This window comes from Oratosquilla oratoria, chromosome 28, assembly GCF_046742065.1.
Source record: "Oratosquilla oratoria isolate Oo_2021 chromosome 28, ASM4674206v1, whole genome shotgun sequence".
Lineage (NCBI taxonomy): Eukaryota > Metazoa > Arthropoda > Malacostraca > Stomatopoda > Squillidae > Oratosquilla > Oratosquilla oratoria.
In genome coordinates, this window is record NC_134804.1 from 45112261 (window position 1) to 45121697 (window position 9437).

Sequence of the window (9437 nt, forward strand, 5' to 3'; positions counted from 1 at the left end):
TTTACCGCCGTAAAATCACTATGTCAAACTATTTTGTTTTCTTAACGAAAATACATAGAACGTCATTCGAAATACTGGAGGATGATTATTTTCCTCCAGCCTATCAAATTACTTTCCGAAAGCTACGAGTCGCAAATCTGCTCCAAAAATCGGAGGAGAAATATAACAGTGGGATAACGCCTTCACAAGAGTTCACGTTCCCGACGTCACGCAATCGTCCAATCGTCGACTGGACGACAACTGGTCGACGCCCTGGCCCGTGAGCATCAGTGGGTTCAGGTCTCATACCTAACAGCTGATGATGAGTGTCACTAACCCAGGCTATATGGGCCCATGAATAAGATATACCGTTTCCAGCTGCAGCTAAAGCTTAGCCTCTTTAGGCCATGTCAGGGAGGTTCAACAAGAACAGAAGCTTCGAAGGGGATTCGAGTGCCTCGTGAATGATCTCGAACTGTGCACAAGGGTCGGCTTCCCTGCTCGCTCGAAGGACCCACGTCACACTTGGAAGGTGTCAGATCTCCTGAAGGAGGGCTTAGCGCAGCGTTTCGACAACGACGTCCGGGAGACAGAGAAACGGATAGACAGACAGGCACATACGTTAACATAAACAAACATCCAAACGGACAGGCAAAACAGGCAGACGGGAATGGAAGATAGACGGGTAAACAGAAAGACATGTAACCAAGACAGACTTATAGAAATATAGAAACCCAGACAGAGACACCCAAAGAGACAGACAATAAAACCTAAATAAAGAAACGAAATGAGCTGGGAAAGAAAGCGAGGAAAAGGAAGGCGATAATGAGAGGCAGCATCTTAGGAGTGGAAGTGGACGACTTTAACTTCGATCGCTGCTTTGAGTGAAACTAATCCTTTTTGAGTGACAATGATACCCTGAGGAAGACTCCTCCTTAATGCTAGTGGTCTGATGACACTCCACATGGCCCAAATCAGAGTCGTGATGGAGTACTCGCCTCTCATCTGGATATTGAATTCGACTTAAGTGCCTAGACCAGCGTTTCTCAACCAGGGTTCCCCGGAACACTAAAGTTCCGCAAAAGGTCCCTAAGGGTTCCGCGAAAACAAGTGAGATAAGTTAATACACTTTTGATGTTTTATTTAATGCCATATACGTTATATAATTAAACACGCACGACATATTCTTGGTTATTGTAATAATGTAATATAGACATCATCCTATCTAACCTATTATTACGATGAAAACAAAATAAAAAAGATATGGTATATGTGTTTATTTATTTATTTATTTATTTTATTTTTTTTTTTTTTTTTTTTTGCGCAGGGGTTCCTTGAGACATGCAAATTAATTTAAAGGTTACGAAAGGATGAAAATGTTGAGAAAAACTGGCCTACATCATGGATTCTCATGCATCTCAAAATTATATATTCTTGTTCTTTATCATCCTGGAGACCACCTCAACACTGAATATAATCGTCAGGTACCTACTAACTTAATTTAGTTTTCGATCTGTGGTCAATGGTGTTTATCATCGAATAAAGGCACCCTTTCTGAGCATACACCACCTTTGAAGACACTTGGAATCCCTGGAGGGGAGCTGGGAGCAAAACGAAGGCAATGTTATCGAGTAACTTTATTCCAGAAGTCCCAAGGGATTGCGCTTTCCAGATCTTCGCAACTCCAGGTAGTTTCCCTCAGGATCAAAGTCACTTCGATGATGAATACAGAACGGATGAAAAAGATAAAAGGAAAGAAAGAAAGAACGAAAGAAAGAAAGAAAGGATGGATGGAAGAAAGAAAGAAAGAAAGAAAAGATGGAAGAAAGAAAGAAAGAAAGAAAGAAAGAAAGAAAGAAAGAAAGAAAGAAAGAAAGAAAGAAAGAAAGAAAGAAAGAAAGAAAGAAAGAAAGAAAGAAAGAAAGAAAGAAGGAAAGAAAGAAAGAAGAAAAAAAGAAGAAAGAAAGAAAAGAAAGAGAGAAAGAAAGAAGAAAGAAATGAAAGAAATAAAGAAAGAAAGAAAAAGAAAGAAAGAAAGAAAGAAAGAAAGAAAGAAAGAAAGAAAGACAGAAAGAAAGAAAGAAAGAAAGAAAGAAAGAAAGAAAAATGGAAAGAAAAAAGAAAAAGAAAGAAAGAAAAGAAAGAAAGAAAGAAAGAAAGAAAGAAAGAAAGAAAGAAAGAAAGAAAGAAAGAAAGAAAGAAAGAAAGAAAGAAAGAAAGAAAAAGAAAGAAAAAAGAAAAAAGAAAGAAGGAAAGAAAGAAAGAAGAAAGAAAGAAAAGAAAAGAAAGAAAGAAAGAAAGAAAGAAAGAAAGAAAGAAAGAAAGGAAGAAAAAAGAAAGAAAAAAAATAAAGAAAAAAGGAAAGAAAGAAAGAAGAAAGAAAGAAAAAAATAGAAAACATGGTGCAGGTGACGTCTTCCTTGATCCTTCAAAGCCCATTGGTCACTTTCATGATCTTATTCTGGCTAACTCCAGGCGATCTGATCTGTATTTGCTCCTTACAGAACAAAGAACCGCCGTCATTAACCCACTACAACAAACGCCCCCTTATTACAAGCCAGGGATTGTTTTACTGATTCTTGTTTTGTTGAACGCCATGTGATTCTGTCCAGCTGATAGGAAAATGGACCTAAGATGGTTAATGATATTTGTTACACGGTTATTTTTGGAATTGAAATAGTTCACCACACTATACTTTTTAGCTAATATAGAACAGGGAGATATGTCCCTCTATTAACGCTATATAACATAGTCTCTTGAAATATTGTATGATGTTTTGATATTGAAAGGGAGAGGCTGACAGATGGAAGGTAGACGAAAATTGACTAAAACACATGAATCTGTTTTCCCTAAAAAAGCGTAGACTCAGAGGTAACTTGATACAGGTCTTTAAGATTTTAAAGGGAATTGACAACATCAAAAGTGACAAAATTTTCACATTGAATGAGAATCAGACAAGAAACAATGGTCTCAAACTGTCCGGAAATAGATTCAATTTGGAAGTGGGTAGAAACAACTTTGCCAACCATGTAGTTAATGAATGGAATAAACTTCCTGCACAGGTAGTGCAATGTAGTTCAGTTCGAAGCTTTAAGAATCATTTAGATAAATACCTAAGTAAGATGCTGTAATGATTATAATTTATCTTATATTATTTGTTTTTGTTTTGTTATCTTTTGTCTGTCTGATTTTCATTTATTATTAGATATATGTCAATTTATTATTATTTACTATTTACCTGTTTGTTTATTATTTAACTATACCTATGCATTTATTCATGTATTTTATTTGTTATTTACATTATTATAGTTTTTATTTATTATTTTATTATTAATATGATTTTTTTTCGCATCCGACCTAGATATGGATCAAAAGGTCTCCTGTCGGTATGCTCCGCCTTTGTAATCCTTTGTAATCCTTTGTAAAAAAAAAAAAGACTTTGGAGACAGATAAAGAGACAAAATAGAATAAGAGAAAGAGAGAAAATTAAGGCAGGAACAAAGTTATAATAATAATAATAATAAGTTGACTTGGCAATAAACAAAATACATGAAATGCAGATGATAAAAAATACATAGTTCGAAATTACAATTATAATTGCCGAGGATAACACAAAAAAGCATGTAAGCTTATTTCCACTGTGGTCCTCAAAAGGGAGTTAGGACGGAGATAGACGGAGATAGATACAGCAGGAGACAAAAAATAAGGATAGAGGGACACAAAATCAATCTGAAGGCATACCAGTCCACTAACACCAATCAACAATCAAATCGAACGCAGGAATTACGATACAGATATGTCACAAACGCTAAGTTACAGAGAACGTGACAAGGAGATAAATGAGACTGGATGCAATCAAAAGAAAAATGAAAAGCGTCGCGCGATTCGGAAGAAGTTAGGTACAAGTGCATACATACATATACCAAAGGCTTTTTTCCCCTATACGGGGGGTAGTCAAAATGAAAAAGGCATAGAAACCACTCCCACCCATTCCATTTCCTATATATTCCACTCCCCTCCACCCTCCTCCCCTCCCTCTTATCTTGGCACCTCCTGGATGACGGGTCATCCCTGCATCCTGTCCACTGCCCTGGGTCAGAGACAGTTTACAGGTACCACCAGATTAAGAACCATTGCGAGCTGAAGAACAGAAAAATTGCTGACATATACATAACCACCACAAAGAGTTATTGAAAACACACTTTCCAACATTGTAGGCCAATCAATCAATCAGTTCCTCGGTGTCTACTGCTGAACAAAGGCCTCTTTGTGTGGACGATTAAAATGCTGGAGGATGTACAAATAAATAGTTTTGAAATAAATACGTCAGAAGACTTGCGACTGACACATGGCACAGTTGGAAGTGATGAGAGGAGGAAAATTTTTATGATATTACGATTTTTTCTAAATAACTTGTCAAGTTCAGCAAAATATTTCAATGACAGATATATGTAAACGTTATTCTTATATGATAACAAAGGATTAGAATGCGGAAGCAAGAAGACTGCAGGTCTGATATTTCAACCTGAATAATAAGAATAACTGTATAAACAACTATAAAATATAGCAGTGGACGTTAATCCAAAAATGAATTTCATTTAGATTATAACACAGACTCAGACATAACCATACTTGTTCATCTAATGTGTGATTCACCATGGTCTTGGATCACGTGTCGGACTCGTGATCGACAGTTATTTCCCTCCCGGAAGAGAGCTCAGAGCTCATGTGTGTGTGTGTGTGTGTGTGTGTGTGTGTGTGTGTGTGTGTGTGTGTGTGTGTGTGTGTGTGTGTGTGTGTGTGTGTGTGTGTGTGTGTGTGTGTGTGTGTGTGTGTGTGTGCGTGTGCGTGCGTGTGTGTGCGCGCGTGCGTTTGCGTGCGTGCGTGTGTGTGTGCGCGCGTGCGGCGAATATCTAATCGTACTATACAGGAAATGGAGTCACGCTCACGTGAGCTGATTATGTCTCTTCATTCATATCTAGTTTCATATTCGTTTACGTCTTCAGCTTGGGCTGCTACTATCTAGGGCTCTAGACTATTCCAGGAACTTAGGTATCTAGATAGAAAACTATATTTCTTTACGTCCATAAGACATTTTCTTTAATTTATTCCTAAGGCGCCTTCCGGGAATACAAGAGCGCATACAAATGCATGTGATTGACCACGGTCTTGGATCACGTGTTCGACCCGTGATCGACAGCTATTTCCCTCCCGGAAGGGAGCTCAGAGCTCATATATGACCGATCTATGGGTAATGTTGACCTTACACGCACACACACACCAAACTCCCCGCCCACGAGAGTTGGAGTAACGACTCGCAGCGCAGCGATACTGAAATTACTTCAGCCCTGAGCGGGATTCGAACCCGGACCACCGTAGTGGCAGCCGGGAACTCTACCACTGCGCCATCGAGTCGTGTGTATTCACCTAAATGCAATGTACATGAAAAGAGCTATACACGTGTAGTCCAGAATATGAAATTCAATTTATCAAACTCAACTTTGATTTTGCACATGTTGACTGACTAGTGCATTTTTCATATTATGTGTACGAGTGTTCACGTACATGTATTGACCTCGTTAGAATATACAAACTATCAGACAGACGCGTATGGTATCGTCTTTATACATACAATGCTCAAACATAGTTTTAATTTTTGTTACGATGTCTGACCATACTGTTTTTTGTTTTTGTTTTTTTTCAAACAAAAAGAGATTCCCAAAGGAGCCTGTCACTCAGTAACTAACAGGCATCACGGAAAATGATGTCAGTGATGTTCCCTGCGCGAGAATAAATGTTTATTTACATACTTGCAATATAGAAGATAAGAGGTATACTCATGGTCTTTGCAATTCCAGTGATTAAAGTGGTCTTTCAATTCTCTAATGTCGTCTGACTTTTATTTTATCTTCCATGTTGTGTGTACAGTATATGTGTATGTGTATGCACGTGTATGCCACGAGGATTGTGTGTTGGTGTGATTATAGATATATGTGTAGTTATTCGTTTCATAGTTGTTCGTATGCGTGTGCGTGTGTTTGTGAGTGTTCCTGTATACGAGCCTATGAGCGTTTTTTATCGAAGGCAGGCATCCTGTCTGTGATCACTACGCGTCCCTGTGACAGGGAATTGTGTGTTTGTGAGTGTCTCTCATTGTCCTTGTAAGTTTGATTGTTTGTGTGTCTGTTGGGATGTTTGGATGTGTTTGTGAGCGTTTGGAATAATTGTAGTCATAGTCATCCTAGCATCCTGGAAGCCAAACGACGAGTCTTTAGGTGTCCCCAGCGTCTCGATGGAAGATGACCGAGAGAGAGAGAGAGAGAGAGAGAGAGAGAGAGAGAGAGAGAGAGAGAGAGAGAGAGAGAGAGTGCGTTCGTGCGCACACGTGAGTGTGTGCTTATTTAGTTTACAATATTCAACTCTAGTTTCCATTTGTTTTACTCTGGGAACGTCATCCCAGCTATTCAGGATAAGATACTCGCTTTACACTGGTTGAATGGATGCTCATTATTTGTTAAATAGCTCTTCTTTGCATAAGACGATTCTCGTCCTTTTTGAACATATTTCCTGAACATTATCATGTGTTTACCGACTAAGATGACTTCTAAAAGCGGAGGACGAAGAGTGAGTGCATGATTAATATGGAAATGGTCAAATAAGAAAGTAAACGGAACAATGTGAAAAAAAATTCACTGTTTTTATCTGTAAATGTTGCATTAGCGTTATTTTGATGTCGTTTGGTTATCTAATAAACTATTTAAGTCTTCGAAAAGCTTCGACAAATATTTAATATTCATGATAATACCTTCGGAAGCACAGCTTCGTCGGTTACACTCTGACGAAAAGATATAATGACCAATTGTCATATTTCATAGAGATCATGAATTGCATATAAACCTTTAATATTATTTTTGTCAAGGCATTGAAATAGTAATAGTAATGATTAGCTTCCTTATTTAGTAATCTAAAGAAAAGTTACTCACCAGAATCTATTTCCATTTTTGTTTTGCTATTTTAGTCGTCGACAAAAAATGAGGAAAATTTCTGATCTACGCCTTAATGATTTACATATAATTCAACATGCGTCAGAATTACATATATTTGTTTATTTTCTCCATTCTTGTATAAAATTACGACAGAAATGATAATCATGTATAAAAACACAAAAAGAATTGAAAGCACAGGCGGTTAAACTTTATAAAGACTTTATACTACAGAAACGACTTGACGTGTCATCCTAATCTCTATCATATCATCAAATCTGTATGTGTTGAAACAGAGAATGTTAATCTCTAATAATATTAATGTCTGTCTTTATATTTTAATTATGTATGAATGTTCTCAAGAACAATTATATCAGCTAATTGTTAGACATAGCAACGTAGCTTTAATCCATGGCATTGTTGGAATGGTTAATACGCGCATAATAATCATCAGTAAATCATTGCCTTGATATCTAGACAGTTTGCCATACGAAAACCGTTACTATTAATTTCGATGAGCTATTTATTCAACAATATTAATATTTCTCATACCAGAAGTGATTTAAGTGTTCTCTTGGCTCGTAATTAGAACCTCAATCGCTTTCAGTAGGTTCCGGAGATACGATTGGACGAGAGGCGGTTACTAAGATAGACTCTTGCGGCACCGAATACCAGCAAAGAGGTGCCGAGCAAAGTTATGTCGGATGCCACAAATGGACTATACATGAGTGCCTGTGCTCCCATGGTCAGTTATTCTGACGTACAATGGAAAGTGAGTTTGCAAAATGCATTTAGTTTCCTGGTGGTTTTAAATAAGTTATAAGGCGACCCACTGTATTACCACCAAAACTAATGGAGAGTGGGGGTACATTTACTGCACATATATATGTACGAAGTCATATATATACATCTGTGTGTGTGTATCAATACAGAACTTATATCACCAATACCCCATACGCGATATACCAATATATATAAACCCTTTCATACAACACAAATTAACAAAAGACTCGAAGAAATAAAGGACCTCTTTTCTTCCTACCCAATTCCAAAGAAAATGCATTAAGATCATTGCTGAATGTACCTTCTCAATACCAACTCCAATGATTTTTCTTCTTTTTCTCTTTCTTCTTCTTTTTCTTCGTCTTCTTCTTCCTCTTCTTCTTCTGCTTCTTCTTCTTCTTCTTCTTCTTCTTCTTCTTCTTCTTCTTCTTCTTCTTCTTGAATGAGCCAAAGGTAAGTAATTGGCTTATTGGTTGATTACTTACGGAACACCCGAGCTTCCGTCTTCAGGTAGAGTCTGCTGGTAGCCAGGGGAATTGACATCAGAAATTAGGACACCAAGGGCAGGTGCCGGCAGGGGTCGAGAGAGAGGAAAGAGAGCAAGAGAGAGATAGAGAGAGAGAGAGAGAGAGAGAGAGAGAGAGAGAGAGAGAGAGAGCGCTAGAGAGGGGGAGACAGAGAGATAGAAATGTAGAGACAAAGGGAAAGAGAAAAACAGGGATAAATATAAAGAGAGATATAGAGAGAAACAGGGATAAATATAAAGAGAGATATAGAGAGAAATGGAGAAAGATAGAGGCAGAGAGAGGAAGAGATAGAGGAGAGAGAGAGAGCGTTAAAGAGAAGGAGACAGAGAGAGATAGATATGTAGAGACAAAGAGAAAGAGAGAAGCAGTGGTAGATATAAAGAGAGATATAGAAAGAAATGGAGAAAGATAGAGAGAGAGAGAGAGAGAGAGAGAGAGAGAGAGAGAGAGAGAGAGAGAGAGAGAGAGAGAGAGAGAGAGAGAGAGAGAAAGAGAGAGAAATGGGAGGAGAAAAGATACTGCGGGAAGCAAAGATAAGACAAGAGGTGTAGACCAGGTACAGCAAAAGGAAATGGAGGAGAATGAGAAGGAGGAGGAGGAGGAGGAGGAGAAGGAGGAGGAGAGGGAGGAGGTACCCCGAGGGAATAAAAACGAGGTGCGAAGTGTGAGGGGAATGAAAGGGGAATAAGTCTTGGGAAGGGAAAGAAAGAGAAAGAATTTTAGACAAAGGGAGGAAGAAGAAGAAGAAGAGAAGTAGGCGCAGAAGAAGAGGGAAAAGGAAAGCGGGGGAAGAGGAGGAACAAGAAAAGGGTGAGAAAGATGATGAAGGAGAGAAACCAGTGTAGAAGAAGGGAAATGAAGGGTAAGTGGAGGAGTGAAGGAAGGAAAGAGGGAGAAAAGGGAAGGAGAATGATGGGAACAGGAAGGGAGAAGAGGCGGATGGAAGTAAAGAGAGGGAGTGAGGGAGGGAGTGAGGGAAGGAGAGGAGGGAGTGAGGGAGGGAGGGAGAAGAGGGAGTGAGGGAGAAGAGGGAGAAGAGGGAGTGAGAAGAGAGAGTGAGGGAGGGAGAAGAGGGAGAAAAGGGAGTAAGGGAGTGAGGGGAGGGAGGGAGGGAGGGAGGGAGAAGAGGGAGGGAGGGAGGGAGGGAGAAGAGGGGGGAGGGAGG